General features: G+C 44.2%; 1 protein-coding gene across 6 annotated transcripts in view; it reads left to right on the plus strand.

The window, feature by feature from the left end:
* The window catches only part of NCKAP5 (NCK associated protein 5), a 970,240-nt gene that overhangs the window by 77,127 nt on the left and 875,197 nt on the right, over positions 1-17,916 (plus strand). For 5 of the 6 annotated variants that reach the window (XM_032354099.1, XM_032354093.1, XM_032354102.1 and 2 more), the window contains exon 1: positions 11,850-12,647. The exons of the other annotated variant lie outside the window; for it this stretch is intronic. The gene's annotated coding sequence lies outside the window, so the exon portion shown is untranslated. Of the gene's footprint in view, positions 1-11,849; positions 12,648-17,916 lie in introns of those variants that run through there. 6 annotated transcript variants of the gene reach the window in all.

The following is a 17,916-nucleotide window of genomic DNA, read 5'->3' on the forward strand; positions in this document are numbered from 1 at the left end:
TGGGTGTATCTCAGTTTAACAGAGGATTATCCTTATCTAGGTTAAAAAGAAAGGTCATCAAAATATTAATGTAGCCTATTGATGACAGAGGACAGTGATCTTTGCCACGAGTGGGACAAGGGCATTAATCTTATCACTTGTTTTCCTTCACTGAGACAGTTTTATTTCCTATTTCTGTTCAGAGTCATCTGCATCTCTACATTCAAATCCTTCGCTCTAGCCAGATATACCCACTTACCTGCCTTCACACATGGACCTGGGCTGGTCAACCCTGAGCTGGTCTCCTCCCTATAAAGAGAATAAATGAGGGATACCTGGATGGCTCAGTTGGTTGGGTGTCTGCCTTCGGCTCAGATCAGGATCCCAGGGTCCTGGGATCGAGTCCTGCATCGGGCTCCCTGCTCCATGAGGAGCCTCCTTCTCCCTCTGCCTCTGCCTGCTGCTCTCCCTGCTTGTGCTTTCTCTGACAAATAAATAAAATCTATTTTTTTTTTAAAGATTTAATTTATTTATCTGACACAGAGAAAGAGATCACAAGCAGGCTGAGAGGCAGGCAGGGAGAGAGAGGGAAGCAGGCTCCGGGCTGAGCAGAGAGCCCGATGCAGGGCTCCATCCCAGGACCCTGGGATCATGACCTGAGCCGAAGGCAGAGGCTTTAACCCACTGAGCCACCCAGGCGCCCCATAAATAAATAAAATCTTAGGAAAAAATTAAAAAAGGAGAGAGAATAAAGGAAAGGCCAGAATCTGGCCAGAGAATCCAAGTCCGCGCTGTCATGTGCTGTTGTCATGTCCCACTTGAGCTGTCCCTCTGAATGCTGTGTGTATGCAAGTTCTACGTTGCCTGATGTCTCACTGATTGCTTCCCCTCGCTTTCGTCTTCTTATGAGTATTTAGAGTACATGTGCTGAGTTTGCATCATACATCCTGATCGTTGGGTGGAGGCTTTGGAGCCCGCTCCTTGTGTTAAAACCCTAGCTCTGTCTGCTCGCTAGCTGTGCAAGTTTGAGCAAGTTACTCAACCTGAGTGTGCCTCAGTTTCCTCAGTGTAAACAGGAGGATAATGAAAGGATGTTATGCACAGGATTGCGGTGATGCTTGGCTGAGGGAAGACACGTGAAGTGCTATGAGAGGCATTCGGCACATCCTTGGTGCTCTGTCAGTGTTTGTGGGCATTACACTTACCGCTGTTGTTATGTGACGTTGTGTATTTTCTTTAATTATTCAAGCTGCTGCTCTGCTTTAAGTGGGTTCCCTTTAGATGATCTGTTGAGTTGTTTCTGTACTGGGGCATCACTTGTGGTTTCTTGCCCTGATTCAGTGTCCTCGTTAACTAAGAAAATTGACTGTATTGAGGACTCGGCAGAAAACACACATACTTTCCCCTTTCCTGCTTAAATTCACAAGGTTTGAGGCTGTGATGTAGGTTGGGCTCCCTAGGAGCAGACACTGAGATAGAACCTGTATGTTGATTGGGTTGGGATATGGGTTGTGGGGTGGGGGATACGTGATGATACGAACAGGAGTGAAGGGAAGAAGGTGGACTGGGCACAAAGAGAAGGTGAACTGTGCTGCACACGCCACAGAGCCTCAGCCAACCCTCTGGACAGCTGTCAAATGCATATGGCCCATGAGGTGACACGAATCAACTCAGAATTCCCTGGCCTTTGTATTCTCGCACAAATTAGTAACTGGATTTGGGCCCCTTTGGGAAGGATGGGCCCTTGGGTGAGGAAAATCTTGAGGGAGTTGGCAGCTAGAGGCCCCCTGTTGCTTGAGGAGGGGTCTGGGCAGCACAAGCCCACATCCTCCACAGGTTGACTTCGAGACTAAAAAGCGAGGGCTCCCCAAGAAGACACACCATGGTGTTTCTCTGAAAAGACTTTACCATTTGATCAAATGTCTTTTACTGGGATGGGTAGGGGCAGAAAAGAAGGTTGTTCATGAGTAAAGAATGATGCTGAAGGAAGGGAGGGTGGCCAGGAGTTTGGAAACACAAGACCGGAGCAGAGGCTTATGTTGCTGTAGGAAGTGGGACTGGAAAGAGAGGAAGCCACGCCGAATCTTTACATGGGAGGGGCTGGCGGAAGCAACTCTGGAGTCCTAGGTGACTTGTATAGAAATACACTGTTCCCACTTAGACTTCTTCATAGATTTTGAAAAGTTGCCAGTAGAAATTAGGTGGGCTTAAGGTGATCAGCCCTCTTGGTTTGGGTAGACCAAGGTGTTTCCCAGGATGCTCGACTTATATTGCTAAACTTCAGTTCTACATGGGTTGAACAAAGCCTTTCCCAAGGCACCTCATGGACTTACAACCGAAGCCATGGACAATGGATGGGTAGAGAGTTGGGAAACCATGAAGAGCTATTTTCCATCTAGTTAGGAGTGACATTCTGGTGGATTCCTGCAGTGCTTTGCACATATTTGGCAGCTAATAAATATAGATCAAAAGGAAATGGAACATGAGGACAATGAATTAAGGGATTTTTGGGGAGAAGAAACTGCTGAGGATAGGGAAAGAATAGAAAGAGTAGTAAAACAGGCAATAAATCGAGGATACAGTCCAGAGCTAAATGCCGTAATGCACCTGAATATTTGCAATGCTGGACTGGTCAGGCCAGGCCCAAGCCAGTGTCTTCAGTCCCAGGCTGGGACTCTCTTGTACCTGTGGTCTCCGCAGACCAATTCTGGGAGCCTTCTCTCCAACTGCCTTTACCTCAGTGATTCTGGAATAGCCTTTCCTCCCTCCTTCCTTCTCCCTTACCAGAAGTGTAATATGTGTTTCTAAATCAGTACGGAGCCTACTTCCACCCCAGATTGAAGTCCCACATATCCAGCGCTGCCCTCTCCCAGGCTGAGTGAGTCTCTCCTGGGGACTGGAGAGGACTTAGGGCTGGTGTAGAAGTCTGGTGTGGGGGTCAGGGAAGTCACCTACTCCTGGGAATGCTTTTCTAAGGGTGGCTTAATCCACATCCAAGGCCAAAAACTCTTGGTGAAATGAATCTTGTCTCTACCTTGAAACGAGAACAAGATCTGCTTATTTTATGTCCAAAATATGGAATGCGTTACAGGAAAGGCCCGGAAGAGCTGATATGTGTCACCATGGTGACCTTTGAACTTTCTAACCTCCCGTTAAGCACAATTCACACTCAGTCAACAATACCGTTGAGGAAATAGGCTCCCTCCTAATGACCAAGTTCTTTGTATCAGAGAGATTGGTACATCTTGTTCAATTAGCTGCAGGTTATTGTCAGGCTACCTAAACTTTTCTGTTTCTGACATAATATCTGTTACCACCTCTCACCCTTAGACTAATGATCCCTATACTTTCAGATGATTTTCTTCAAAACTGAGGTAAAAATATTTTCTATGTATTTTCTATTACACCTCCCAATCAGTAGATGGCCACAGAATATTCTATGAGTATCTGTAGCTGTTTGGATTTCAAAATATGCATAGAGCCTAGAGTATAGGAGGTTTCCAATGAGGATTTGTTATATAAACTGTAAAGGGCTCCATATAATGTTTGGTGAGTGACTCAGTGAATGCATTAGCAAATTCAATAATAAATTAACAAGATAATGATTTTTAAAAGATTTTATTCATTTATTAGAGAGAGAGTGAGAAAGAGAGAGAGAGAGAGAGAGAGAGAGAGCACAAGAAGGGGGAGGGGCAGAGGGACAAGCAGACTCCTCGCTGAGCTGAGTAGGGAACCTGATGTAGGACTTGATCCTGGGACTCCAGGATCATGACCTGAGCCGAAGGCAGTCATTTGATGACTGAGCCACTCAGATACCCCAAAGATAATGATTTTTTTTTTTTAAGATTTTATTTATTCTGAGAGTGAGAGATCGTGCACACGTGCATGAGGGCATGTGAGCGTGAGTGAGGGGGAGGAGCTGAGGCAGAGGGAGAAACAGGCTCCTGGATGGGCTGGGAGACCCATGCAGGGTTCAGTCCCAGTATGCCAGAATCAGGACCCAAGCCAAAGACAGACGCTTAACCGACTGAGCCAGCCAGGTACCCTTAAAAAGATAACGACTTAAGAGATGTGTTTGTATAGTCCTCAAGTTCACATGACATTTGTTAGGCAAAAATGTGTTATTTTTCTCTGGACTCCCAATATATTTTTCACTATTATTAGTGATACTGCTTGCGACTTGGAGGAGCAGGCAGCAAGAGGGGCAGCTGAAGAAAGAAAAGGGAGGAGGAAAGGAAGAGAGACAATGACGTTTCCTCATCGGAGGCACTGAAGCCTTGCCTCCCTGCTTCCCTGGTACCCATTCAAGTCTGTGACTGGCATCCCATATTGGGTCAAATCCACCTGCTTACCCTTCCTTTGTAGGCCCCAGGCTTAACATCATACTAACTATGAAGTCTAGAACACAGTCTCTGAATCGGGATGACAGCAACCTGACTGGGAGGTAAGCGTGGCTTACCAAAGCAAATGTGAGCCCATGAGTCCTTGCTGTGTGTAATTAAGTGCTAAGCTGGGTGCTACAGAGGGTCTAGGTCAAAAGATCTCACAGATCAGGGGCCAATCAGGGGTGAATAAACAGGAAGAGAATAATGTAGTTTAGTTCATGTGTGTCCTTTCTCTGCTCTTTTTGGCAGGTGGGAGTAGGAGATGGCTGGCAGGGTGGGCTGTCGGAGGTCAGGGATAATATCCTACAACTGTTTTATATAACCAAATTCTACCCAAGATTTTATTTTAAAAGTATCCCATTGCTAAAATAACATTTTAAAGGGTCCTTAGTACAGTAACTATTCTATACAAATAAGGAATGTATCATTTTTATATTTATTCAGAAGGTATTGGCCATATCATAAGTGTTTCTAACCTAACAGTGGCCCCTCATGAACTTGACTGATAGGACTTACGTTATTATCAGTCAAAATAATAAATGATAACTAATAAAATGAATGGGTATTCTTTGTTATTAGAAAAGCTATACTTTAAAATAATTTCCCCACCCGTAGATTTTTAGGTTTAGCAAAAGATTCTTGTACCCAGGAAAGGCTTAATCTGTCTTCAAACGGTTCACCTGGATTTATTTAAGGTATAAAGATTAAAACAGCCGTGCCAGTAGAGCTGGGGAGCTCTGTTATCTGCAGAGTTAAGTCTCACAGCCTTGCTCATTCCTCAGGGGCATTACGGACGCTCCTAGTATTGGATGGTTTTTCTGGATGAAGGACCGTTTCTCAGTTCCAGAGTGAGCTTTGCCTAGGAAGGCGAGGAAAGAACTGGACTTCCTCTCTGGAGAGATAGGCTAAACGTGCCTCATCCCTACTCACATGGTGACTCACTTTCTCGCTGCTGGTCTAGGGTAAGGGGACAGAGCTTGCCCTGGCCCTGAGAAAACCCATCTGAGGCAAAACCCAGCCTGATGCATCCCCTTGAACCTCAGCTCACGTTCCACAGGCGTTCTTCATACCTGAGTGAGCGACTCTCCCTTGGCCCTCCCCCCATTTTCTGCAGCTTCTATTGATTTTCCAGGGCTATTTGGTTGGGGACACGCTGTGGAAAGGGTAGCCTGTCTTTCTCTGATCTGTAAGGATGCCTTTCCTAAAGGGCCCGTGAGGAATACTTGTGACAAAAATAAGATGTTTCTGGAACCTAAAATATCAGGCCATCAGAGAAAAGAACTCATAGTGTGTGTGTGTATGCGCGCGTGTGTGTGTGCGCGCGTGTGCACACATGCGTGCTTCTGAAGGTGAAGGGAAGAAGAAAGAAGAAAAGGCACAGCTCTCTTCCAGTGCATCCCTACAACAGACCCCTCCCGTGCCTTCCCTCCAGCATCCCTGCTTTTGTCTTTTTAGCTTAAGAAGATTTGTCAGCATAAAGGGAGGAATGTTGAGGCTTCTGGGGGCTTCGAAATCTGCCCAGGGCTCTGCTGACCATTTGGGCAAAAGCAGGCAGGGGTTTGGAAGCCCTCAACTCACAGTTGAGTCACAGTCCTGCTTCCTCCCCAGGGCACCCTACCCGGTTAGCTCCCTTTCTTTTTTGCATCCCAGGGCAGTTGTCAGGGGCTAGTCTTGTGTGTGGGGGGGGGCCGGGGGCAGGGCCCATTAGGTGCAGGAGCCCCGGTGTGTTTCCGGAACCACGAGGCACTGACTGTCGTGCATCCAGGGCAGGCTTTCTTAAAGGCACCAATCACACCATAATCCTGGTCTCACCCATCTGAGCGTCAGTGGCTGTCTTCACCCTCTTCCTTCCCTCAGGGCAACCACTGATTTTAATAGCCTCTTTGTATCTGGTGAAAATTGAACTCAGGGTCTTTTTATTTAGACAATCCCCACAGGCCACCAAATGAGCTGCTTTCTCAGTCCGTGGACAGCCATGTCCCCCGAGGCCTCCTCCAGGCTCTGGTTTCAGGAGGACTCCGTTCTCAGGTTAAAAGGAATGCAACTTGCGTCTTGTAGTTTAATGAATTTGCATAAATCTCTGAGGTAGCTTTGTTGGACCCGGCTGGCAAACTGGGCTTTAATGCCGTACATCAGATGGGTATAAAATCCAAGTGAGGGGGAGAGTATGGCTCCCCACCTCTCCCCTTTTCCCACCTCCTCCCTCCTGGGCCCTTTTTATTTGGGGCAAGCAAAGTAGTTAAAAATGTCAAACTCACAGTATGCACTGTCAACAACACAATGAGGAGGCTGAAATAAAACCCTCCAACTTCATGGTGATACTTTATACTTACACAGGGCCTTTCATCAAGAGTCTTCTCATGCCTGAGGAAAATTAACCCCTGCTCTTCCTCTGGGGCTGGACCCGGAGCCTGAGCTGCATGGGAGAGCCAATGCATGGGGGTGGGGCATAGCACCCCACTTCCAGGACAAATTTTTTAATGGTAGGTCCCATTTTACATCTTTCCCCTTCACCTTCTTTTTCCACAGAGTTTGCAGTATCAGGCCCTCTCCAAAGGTCCCTGGTGCCCCAGTCATGTCAACGGCCCAGTAGACTACATGTGCATTAAGGGTACCAGCAAGGGACCCCCCGCCCTTTCCCCAATGAGGATAAAAGCATTTGTAAGTTTGAAACTTGATGTATCATGAAATGCCTCAAAGCAGTTGTTAGGAGAGTAATCTGAACTTCGTGGGGCTTCACACTTTATGGTGTACTCTTGCTTTTGTTTGATTTATGTACGGGAACTACTGTAACATCTGTAGTGATTAAAGCCTGGAAATGTTTCTATCTATGTGTTTGGGACTGTCAGTGTGAAACCTGCTTTGTTTCTTCCAAGCTGCATTTTGTACACCAGCTCTGTGTCCGATGGGATCCATGTGAAGAACGGTCACCAGGAATTTGTTTGTTGATCATAGTGCTCCTTCCCTAGGAACCAACGCTACTTGGTCTTTCTCAATGTCTGTGATAGACAAGAAGGTCTTATGTTCATTTCTCTTATTATAATTGGTGCTTTTAAAAAATATAGTCTGAGGGGGCACCTGGATGGCTCAGGGGGTTGAGCCTCTGCCTTTGGCTCAGGTCATGATCTCAGGGTCCTGGGATCGAGCCCCCCATCGGGCTCTCTGCTTGGCAGGGCGCCTGCTTCCCGCTCTGTCTCTTCCTGCCTCTCTGCCTACTTGTGATCTCTGTCTGCCAAAAAAATACATAAAATCTTTAAAAAATATATACTGTCTGAGGAGCACCAGCTTGAGAACGATGTGGCCCTCTTCTCAAATGTGCAGGTTCTCAGGGCCCCTAGACACTCGCTCTAAAAAGCCAGGGTGGTTTGAACTCTGAAGTGTGCCCATGTCACTCTTCCTAAATTCTCTCCTGCTTCCTATTTCTGACTGTATTAACTTGTGTGGGGTGGACTGGCTGGCGATCTCTTAAGCATTGGCACAACCATTACCTCCACAGGAAAAAATAAACCAAACAGATATTAAAGCAGAAGATTATGAGTTACTGAAGGCTCTGTGTAAAGGGAAACCGGAAACACTTAAATGCCTGCTCTTCAATATTTTCTCTGCACGATTGGATCTTGCCCATCTCCAAGGGCATGGGGAATTTATTCCACCGGTGATGCTCTGGGCATAAGCTTGATTCCCATGGTCTTTGCATTGGTTTTGAAGCCTACACTACATCTCCTTTAAGAGCTAAGCAGAACAGCTGGGTTATGGGAGGGAAAGATATCACACTAGTTTGATATTGAAGTCTGAAGTTCTGTTGAATGACTACAGTCATGTGTCACATATCAGACTCAGAAATGAGTGCCTTAATGATGACTACATGCTTCTAATTCCAATTTGTCATCATTTGGATTGGTTTATCAAATCTCTTTTTGGTTCCCAATCCTCCACAAATGGTGGAGCTACCTCTTACTATTGTGTGAGCATAGTCCAATTATTTAAGTAACACATCTCTATGGGCCTCAGTTTCCTTAGTTGTAAAAGGGGGAGTGAGAGTAACAGTATGTAACGCACTGGGTTATTTTAAAGGTGAATTAGGTAATACATTTAATGCAAATAACACACATAAATGCTTCGTAAATGCTGGTAGTTATACGTGTTTCAGGAAATAAGAGGTAAAAGAGAGGGGAAATCAGACACTGGAGGTAAAAAGTACACCTGTGGTGATAGTTTTGGTATGTCCCCAATAATACACAGCCATCATACAGCAAGCATCTCTAAGGGACCTCTTGGCTGTGTTTCACACCTCACAGATCTGATTACCATCTCTGACTTTAGGGATTTTCCAGAAAACACTCAACCATGAAGAATATAGTACAAGACTTTTTGAAAATGGAGCAGATAAATAGACATTTACATTCGTATGCTTTTTATAACACCACCTGGCAGCCCTCCATGGGTGAGGGCTGGTCTCTTGGGAGAGTGGGGATTGCCTGAATGCGGTTAGGAAGGCCCTGGCAGGGGAGGTGAGCTCAGCACCTTAGCAGGTAAGGAGGTAATTTAGGCAGTAGCAATAATGACCACCTGGTAGAGGTAGGGAAGACAGTGCCCCCCCCCATCATCTTTCCCTTATTTAATTTTATACTAAGTTGAAGTCAAGTTTAATACTTATCTTAAGAAAGTGTGACCTTATCACACCTAAGGGGCTCCAAATGTGTATTTAAACAGAATCTGGCCTCAGGTTCTTATAATGTGTGGATTATAGCAAAATAAAAAACATGCAGGAAATACGGACTGTGCTTTCCTTTTCTTGAAATTATTACAGGCATAAGATATTTACCCACTAAGACAAGACTCCAGAATGTTTTCTCTAGAGGAATGGAAATAGTGCTTTGAAAAAACCAAGCTTACCTTGGTGGAAATTTTCAGTCGTTCTTTCTGGTGGACTTCTTCCCCGTAAAGAAAAACATCGTGTCTAATGCATGGCTTATGCCTGTGGGTGTCCGTTATAGAGGTCTTGTCGGCCGTGTGTAGAGGAGACAGACCTGTGCATTGTGCCATCACTCCAGGCCCCTGAATTTCAAAGCCTGGAGTCCTTAACAAAGCTCTGAAGACTCTTTATGGATTAGATTTTTCCAACTTTTCTCTGGAGAGTTCCCTTAATGTTAGACCAGCCCTGACAAGGAGCTGGGCTAAACTGTGCCCTTACAAGCTTTCTGACTTGTCTTCCCGTGCTTGCTAGCAACTAGCGAACAGAACCAGAGCGGTTCATACTTGTCTTACCTGAAAATTCCATTTGTCAAACAGCAATTGCACAACAGAAAGGTCAGCACTTTATGTCCTGAACACTTAACTTTAATCATTGTTTAAGGTAGACGGAGACTCAGAGGTTTTCAAACCAGTCTTCCGATGTAATAGAAAGGGGGATTGGCCTTTGGATCAGGAATGAAAATCCAGTGTCTGGTTCTCGCATCTTCTTTATCCCATTCCAGCCCCATGTGCTGAAGTATTCTTGTAGGAACCCTGAAAAAAATGGGTTCGATAGATAGGTCTTTAGTGAGCATCTACTATATGTCAGACATTTGTTGAAAAAAGAAGTAGCTGGTCTCTTCTTGTGATTTATTTGGAAAATTATGTAATCATGGACTTTTATTATTTTAATAATAATTATATTTAATAATTATTATTTTAATAATAAAAGTGGAACACGCTTATTGAAAAAAAAATCAAACTACCCATAAGCATACAGAAATGAAAGTTCCCCTTATCTTACTCCCCAAGGATAACTGTTGTTCATAATTGGCATGATTCCTCCATCATATGCTACATTCTTCACTGCAATTTGCTTTATTTATTCAACAAGCAGCTCCTTCTTTCCATATCAGTATATGCACAGTTACCTCAATTTTTTCAACCCCTTCTAAGTTTTCTGTACTGTGCATATACCTCAATTTGTATTATTAGCTCTTTTCATATAGCCGGAAGTTATCTCTGTCTTATTGGTTATAAATCATGCTGCTAAGAACATTTTGGGGCTTATATCCTTAAGCTCTTCTGTGAATTTATTGGTGGGATCACTCTGGTAGAGTGGACTTGCTGGCTCTAAGGGTTTGGACCTAGAAAATCTTTAGGCATTTCTAATTTGCTTTCCATAAATACTGTGTTGGTTAAAACTCATAGGAGCTATGCACTGTCTTTATGTGATTCCTATATGAAACTGGAATATTTGGGGACCTTGATACCCCCTCCAATTAATAACCTACCACTGCTCTTTGAGAAAATAATTTTGAGCATCCACTGTGGAAAAGCATTGAGATGTGAGGTCATTGTTTTTCAAGTGCCAGGAGAGTGTTTAATCTAAATATATACCCCATTCCCTGGAATCTGCCAACCTTATTCCTGCCACCATTTGCAGCGCCCTACCCCCATTTGGGCTGAAGATTGACTATGGCAGGCGATTTGAGGGTAAACAAATAACACAACACAATGGTTGCCCTCAAAGACCTTTCAAACTGGGTTGGGGAGACAGAACACAGATGGCTACAAAACAAGCTAAAAATACAAGTCAGTATATAAAAAGCTGCAAATAAATAGAAATAGTCAGCAGCATTATAGCAGTGCAGAGGAAGGAAGGAGAACAGTGGTCTCGAGGGTTGAGCTTCAGGACAGAGACTAGGTGGAGGATTTGTGGTGGGGAGAGAACTAGCCGGATCCCGCGGACAGGAGAGATTCCAGCAGAAACCGGCCAGAAAGTGCTCACTTTTGTCTTGCTGGCTCCAAGTGGCCCGGCGCTTACAATATTCCTTGCGATTATTATAGACACTTGGCAGAGATTTGGGGGCGGAGGCATGATGGGGTGGTGCAAGTAGGTCATTAAAATTTTGAGAATCTGGGGGCGCCTGGGTGGCTCAGTGGGTTAAAGCCTCTGCCTTCGGCTCAGGTCATGATCTCAGGGTCCTGGGATCGAGTCCCGCATCGGGCTCTCTGCTCAGCAGGGAGCCTGCTTCCCTTCCTCTCTCTCTGCCTGCCTCTCCGACTACTTGTGATCTCTGTCTGTCAAATAAAAAAAAAAAAAAAAATTTTGAGAATCTGGTGAAATAAGGTAAAGGAGATCAAGAGCACGCTTATCTTGATGAACACGGAGTACTGTATGGAGGTGTTCAATCAATGTTGCACACCTAAAACTAATATAACACTGTTAGCTACATTGGAATGAAAATTTAAAAAAAAATAATAAGAATCTAAAGAAAGCTTCTAGCACTCTTCTCAGAAAAAAAGTGGGGGGGGGGCGCCTGGGTGGCTCAGTGGGTTAAAGCCTCTGCCTTGGGCTCAGGTCATGATCTCAGGGTCCTGGGATCGAGTCCCACATCCGGCTCTCTCCTCGGCAGGGAGCCTGCTTCCCTCTCACTCTCACTGCCTACTTGTGAGCTTTCTCTGTCAAATAAATAAATAAAATCTTAAAAAAAAAAAAAAAGAAAAGAAAAGAAAAGAAAAAAAATCCACCTATGTGCACATAGATACAAAATTCTGCCTACCACTCATGGAACATTTTCTTCTACCCCAAGATGAAAAACTTCAGAGTATGTCTAAAAAGAGCGTCGCCCCAAGAAAACCCATTTAGGAAAGGCATTAGGCAGGTGTGTCTCTCACAGCAAAAGCTCTTAGGCCACACAAGACATAACTAAGATTCATATTTGTGAGTCCTCAAACTCTGGAGCAGGCTGCAAACAGGTGGGTAAACAAGTCGATGGGACCCTGCTGGCATTGCAAACTTTCCCTCAGTGTCCTCAGCTTATCCAGGCGATTCCGTGTCTTTTTCTGGAGAAAGGCTCGGACCTGAGAAAAACCAAGCTCTTGAAAATTTGAATCAATGGGATTATTTACGCGTGTATAACTGGAATCCGCCCCGCGATGCCGATTTTGTGGCAGAAAAGATACTCTTGCTCCCCACCCCCTCCTTTCTTTTTGACAGTCAGTTAATAAAGACTCAACAATAAGCAGCTGCCAGTGATGTCATTTGGGACTTTGTCCACGGAGCTTGTATTTACAAGCTCGGAGCAACCGCGGAGCCGCAGCAGCCCCGGGAGCAAGTCTCCGCAAACTTGCTCCGAATTCGCTGCAGGACTCCGCGGCCGCTTCGGAGGTTCGGGAAAACTGAGCGTGCTCTCTTAGCGCGGCCTTTTAATGCTTCAAAAATAAACAGAGGATAAACTCGGGAAGAAATTTTTAGCTGGAGAGAGCCGTGGCTGTGTCTGTCTCCGGGACCGTGATATATAGTGACTGAAGAGCTAACTACAAGTAAGGCTGTGGGTTGTGGGTTTGGTTTTTTTTTTTTTTTAAACTCTTGTAACAGTTTTTCTTATTTATACAGCTTGCTTTCCTTTTAAAGTGAGATGATGGTGTTTAGGTGTTTCTACAGGCTCTCTGGGCTGCCACAACAAGTAGGCGTCTGTTCCTAGTAATTATAGTGCGCTGAAGTTGCCGGGGGGTAGGTGCAGAGGACTCCTGGTCTGAGAACAGGCACCGGGGTGTAGATAACAGGGAGTGAATTCCTAGTCCTCTGTGGACTCTGCTGGGAGGTTGTATTTTTTTTTTTTCTTCTTCAAATAAAAAGCAACCAACCATACGAAAAAACTATTAGGTTGACCTAGGAATTTTAATAGAAAACGACAGACTAATTTTTAATTAACTGGGGTGCTAGAAGGGGGAACCCACTCTTTGTTTTTGGGCTCTGATCCTTTCTGTGGCTTGTAGATTTCTAATATGTGCATGTTGTTTACAGTGTCTTGTTCCCTCCTGCCTACACCCTCTCCCCGACACACACACACACACACACACACACACACACACACACACACACACACACACCCAGGGCTCATTCATTCTTGGGGAATTTGAAAGTATAGAAAAATGTTTTGAAACTGAAACCGTTCCTATCTGGATATTTTCCCATTGAGTATCTGGAGAAATGCTCACTGTCCTGACTTGTCTTCTGAGTTAGGAACCTGAATTAAGGTACTACTGGAAAAGCCAAATTTTGGCACTCAGCTAGGTTTGGATTCGAGACCCACATCCTTTCTGACTTTCCTTTTGACTCTTTAAAACTGTCCAGATATCTCTGGGAGAATAGGAAGACGGGGGGATCCTCGTGCCTACAGCCTGGATGCAGGCTCCCTCTTTATCACGGACGCACGGGGCCACCTGGAAGTCCTACGCCTGCCCTCGGCTGTCCGCTGTGGGCTGTGGGATGCTGGGTTTGCTCCTCAGCGCCTTGCACTCGGTAGCCCCTCGTGGCTGATTCCTGCAGTCTAGAACTGACAGCCCGGCTGCACGGATTGGCAAGAAGTGGCTCTTAGCCTGTTAGCTCCCGCACGCGAACTCTGTGACTCACTCCCGGAGCCCAGCCTCTTCCTCACTTTGGCTGTTCTGTCACTCACCCGCGAGAACAGGGACAGCCTTCCTGGCCTTCTGCTTTTTCTCTGTTTTCAGAGAATTGTGAGAAGCCAGGGCCAGAAAGGTCCTAAAATATTCCACTGTCTTCCATGGATTTCTAGGTGGGCAGCCCCCTGCATGTTGGTCAGTCCTCACTTTTTCCATCAGGCCACACCCTGCTCTGATGTGTTTCATGTATTGAAAGGCAGTGCTTTTTGTGACTTTTCTCTTAAAATAAGGGATCTGCTACTAAGACAGCTTTCAAGCTATTAGAGCTCATCCTTTTACAGAAGGAAACCTGAGGCGCCAGGAAGGCGGATGGTTGGTCTGGAGTCACCTGGCAAGATGGTGGCAGAGCTACAGCTAGAGACTCCGTCTCTGGTGCTCATTCCAGCATGCCTTCCACACTTCCGTTCCTAAAGATGACAGAAGAAATAGGACCCACGTGTGCTTGTAGATCTTGCTGTAGGAACAGGGCTGGTGTATGGGTAAACAAGGCTCCTGTTTTGTCTTTGGCTCTGGGTGTGCGTCTAAATGTCTCTGTTCCTCCTTCTTTTTGCTAGAGAGCCAAAGAGAACTCTGTGATTATTTTGCAGTTAATGGCCAAAAGGCAAAGTGGAGGTGATTGTGGCAGTTGAAATAATATAAAAGGCATTTTGCCTCATGTACAGGTCATGAGATGTCAGGTGGCTCCCAGCACCGACATTCTGTGCTTCTGCTTTACTTTCAAGTCTCAAACTTATTAGTATTATTTATTGACCACACCTTGCTTTTTTCCTTCCTCTCTTGAGCTCCTCTTGCCAGTAGAACCTTTTCTTCCCTTTCTCACTGATTCCTCGTCCCCCTTCCTTCTCTCACTGGAGCCTGGATCTCAGCTTCCAATATTTAGCTCGATTCCGTCCACACCCTACATTCCTTTTTTCTCTGGAACCTTCCTTGCCCCTGATAAGACTTTCAGATCCCTCCATGAACTCTTGGAGTTGTAGCGATGATTTCTTTCTTTGGACCTTCATGGTATCTTGTGTTAACTTTTGCTGTGGGATCTGGAGCTCTTTGCCACATAAATACCTCTTTCTGCTGAAAACAAGGGCTAGGTTTTAGCACTTTTTATATCTACAGCCTCTAATATAGTCATTGTTCAATATGTAATACTAAATAAATGAATAAGTGAATGGCTGCTCTTAAATATCCCCTCTCCTTCATCAAACATCCAGCCCTCTGCTCTTGGTTGACAATATTTTCACATAATTGTGCTCAATGACTTTGTAGTCTTCCTCCCTGGGGTTGAAGGCCTTCAAGGCCAGACTCCTGAGCATGCAAACAGGGCTATTCCTGATGTGATATCAGCTAGCCTACTCCAGCTCATTCTTCTCCATTCCTCTGCATGTACTTGACTATCTGTTCTGGAGCTTTCTGGCCCGACAGCTCCTCTGAACCTTCCACCAGAGGTCCAAGGGCACCAGGACATAGTGATGGAGGGTTTGGTATCTGGAAGTGGATGGCCCAGGCTCAAATGCTGCTCCTACCACATTCTGCCTTTACGATTGTGCTTAATTCACTTAACTTTTCTGTTTGAAGTTCACATCTTTAAGATGTGGCTAATGAGAGTGACTACCTCATGAAGACTTGGGGTGGATTACGTAAATTAATAGAGCTAAAACACTTAGCACAATGCCAAGCATATATTAAGTACTAGTGAGTATTAGCTGTTGTCATTATTATTTACCTTGCAGATAGATGCCCGTGTCCTACTCCAGACTTAATGAATCAGCATCTTCAAGATGGGATTCGGATCCAGGCATTGTTAAATGTTCCTCGGGTGATTAGCATGGAAATGATTGGCTTAGCTACCCACGCTGCTTTCTGTTACCTGAACAAGCTGGGCTGCTATGTTCTTTTGTACCCCTCCACCTTTATGTTCTTGCTGTGGTACCTCTCCATCCACCCAATTTATTCTCCCAGGCCTTGCCAAATTTGTAATCTCATGCATAGCTCAGCACCTGGCACCGAGTGAGTTCCCAATAAATGATGAAAAAAAGTGTATGAATGCATGTTTCACGGGAACTGTAGGAGAAGATTCAAGCTGTTTTCTTCCCCCTAATCGCCAAGCTCTTTGCCCATGCTGGCTCATTATGATCGCAATGCACACTTTCCAGGCAAGGGTACTGAGGTTCAGAAAGATGAGGTAATGGGAAAGGTACATGGGCGGTAAGAAACAAGAGCAGGATTTGAACCCTGAGCCTGTGGTCGTAATCTTTCATTATACTGCCCTCCGGTTATGGAAGGCATTTTTTTTCCCTCATGAGCTTTGACAATGGTGGAACTTTAATTTTTCTTGTCTCATCCTGGGCTGATTGGTCTGGCAGAACCACAAATCCCATGGATACTTATAGGTGTCCAACTGGTTGACCTGGTGCTTCACATTTTCTACTTATTCAGAAATGTCTAACACACATGTCCAGTCCTTCGGTGTTTGTTTTTCTTTTAGTCTTAGATAGGAATCCTCTTGCAGGCTAGCCCAAGTTTATGGCTAAACATCAAGATTATTTGCGTTCTTGGTATGGGTGTTGATAGACTGAGTCCAGCTTGGTCAAGAATATAATCTAGGCAATTCAAGTTTAAAAAAAAAAATGGAAATGATGGTTGGCCATTTGGTTGGTGCCTGAAAAGTTTACCAATGGAAGTGGTAGTATTTTGTGATAATGGATTTAAATAGCCAGAATGGTAGAGGCTGGACACTGCCAAGTCCTAGTTTTTCTCTGGCGCTCTAATTCTACGAAGTTTAATGCCTTTGGAAATTTGGATTCCCAGTTGTGTTTTCTTATAGATGGAATAATAAATCTCGCAGATGCATAGAACATTACCCACAACATTTACTATGTCCCAATACATACTTGTCTAATGAAGTGTGTCGTGTCGGTTTGGAAGCCTCAATTACACAAGGTACTTCCCAGTGGTTACATAAATTAATCTTGGTATTTTCAGGGCAAGGAATCAGCTCTCTCCTTCTTAGAAACTTTCTGGATTAGTGATTCCTTAGAGTAGAATTTGGATAGACTATAGGAAGCCAGTGGACTGAGTTCAAGAGGAAAAGGCCCAAACCCAACATTGTGGAATATAAGCTCAGTCAATAATACGGCAGATAAATATCATGGTGTTGAAAGAAGAGCTGTTAGTTCCGAAATGTGGGAACACAGTGTTACTGTTGAGATGCATGTCTGACAAACTGTTCTATGAAGGGTATTTACTCCATTGGGCAAACTGAATCTGATCCAGGCCAGCCCAAAATATGTCCCAAATGGTCCCATTGTCAGTGGTGATGTGTTATTTTGAAAGTTTTAAAAATGAAAGTAATACATTTTAAAAATGAAAGCAATACATGCTTAAAGCTTAGAAAACTGAATAGTGCAAAAATGCTTATGTAAATATATAGCTACATATATCACATATAAATATGTCCATGTATAGTGCTATGTCTGTGTATAAACATTGTATAGGGGCATGAAAATCTATCTATCTCACAGTTCCTGAGCCACACTCCCCTCTGTATTCCCACCCCTCAGAGAATTTTTCTACTCTCTTAGCTGCTTTTTATGTAATATCTCTAAATAATGTTTTATATCTATTTAGAAAATTGATTTATTTCCTCTTATGATAGGCAATATATGTTTCTTATATCTCCCACGCCCTCTCTGTTCTCCAGTCAAAATTGTTGATTACATGTACATTTAGTGCTCATTTTTATGGTCATTGTTGAATCAAATATTTTATTATCACATTTGATTTCTGTTTAAAATATTTTTCCTACAGTTATTAATGGCCTCATTAAAAAAGTTTACTTAATTTTCTAGTAATCTTTAGTTAAATTTTCCCAGTGTTCCATCAACCCTTTGATGCATGTGTCAAAGGAAACCTACTTTTAAAATGTTCTTCATATACCCATAATTAAGTTCTCAAGTCACCATACAGCCTTTTTGTCAGTTGTCAAGCTAAGGAACTTAATTATCAGTTGTGCCATATCAGAAGCAATGTAAAGGGCCTGCCTTCAACATTTTAAAAAATTCTGATTATAGTCAATGACTCATATGTAGATAAATAGAAATGATCTGGTTTATTGTAGTTGGGCAACATTTTG

Source organism: Mustela erminea, chromosome 8 (assembly GCF_009829155.1).
Source record: "Mustela erminea isolate mMusErm1 chromosome 8, mMusErm1.Pri, whole genome shotgun sequence".
NCBI classification, from domain to species: Eukaryota; Metazoa; Chordata; class Mammalia; order Carnivora; family Mustelidae; genus Mustela; species Mustela erminea.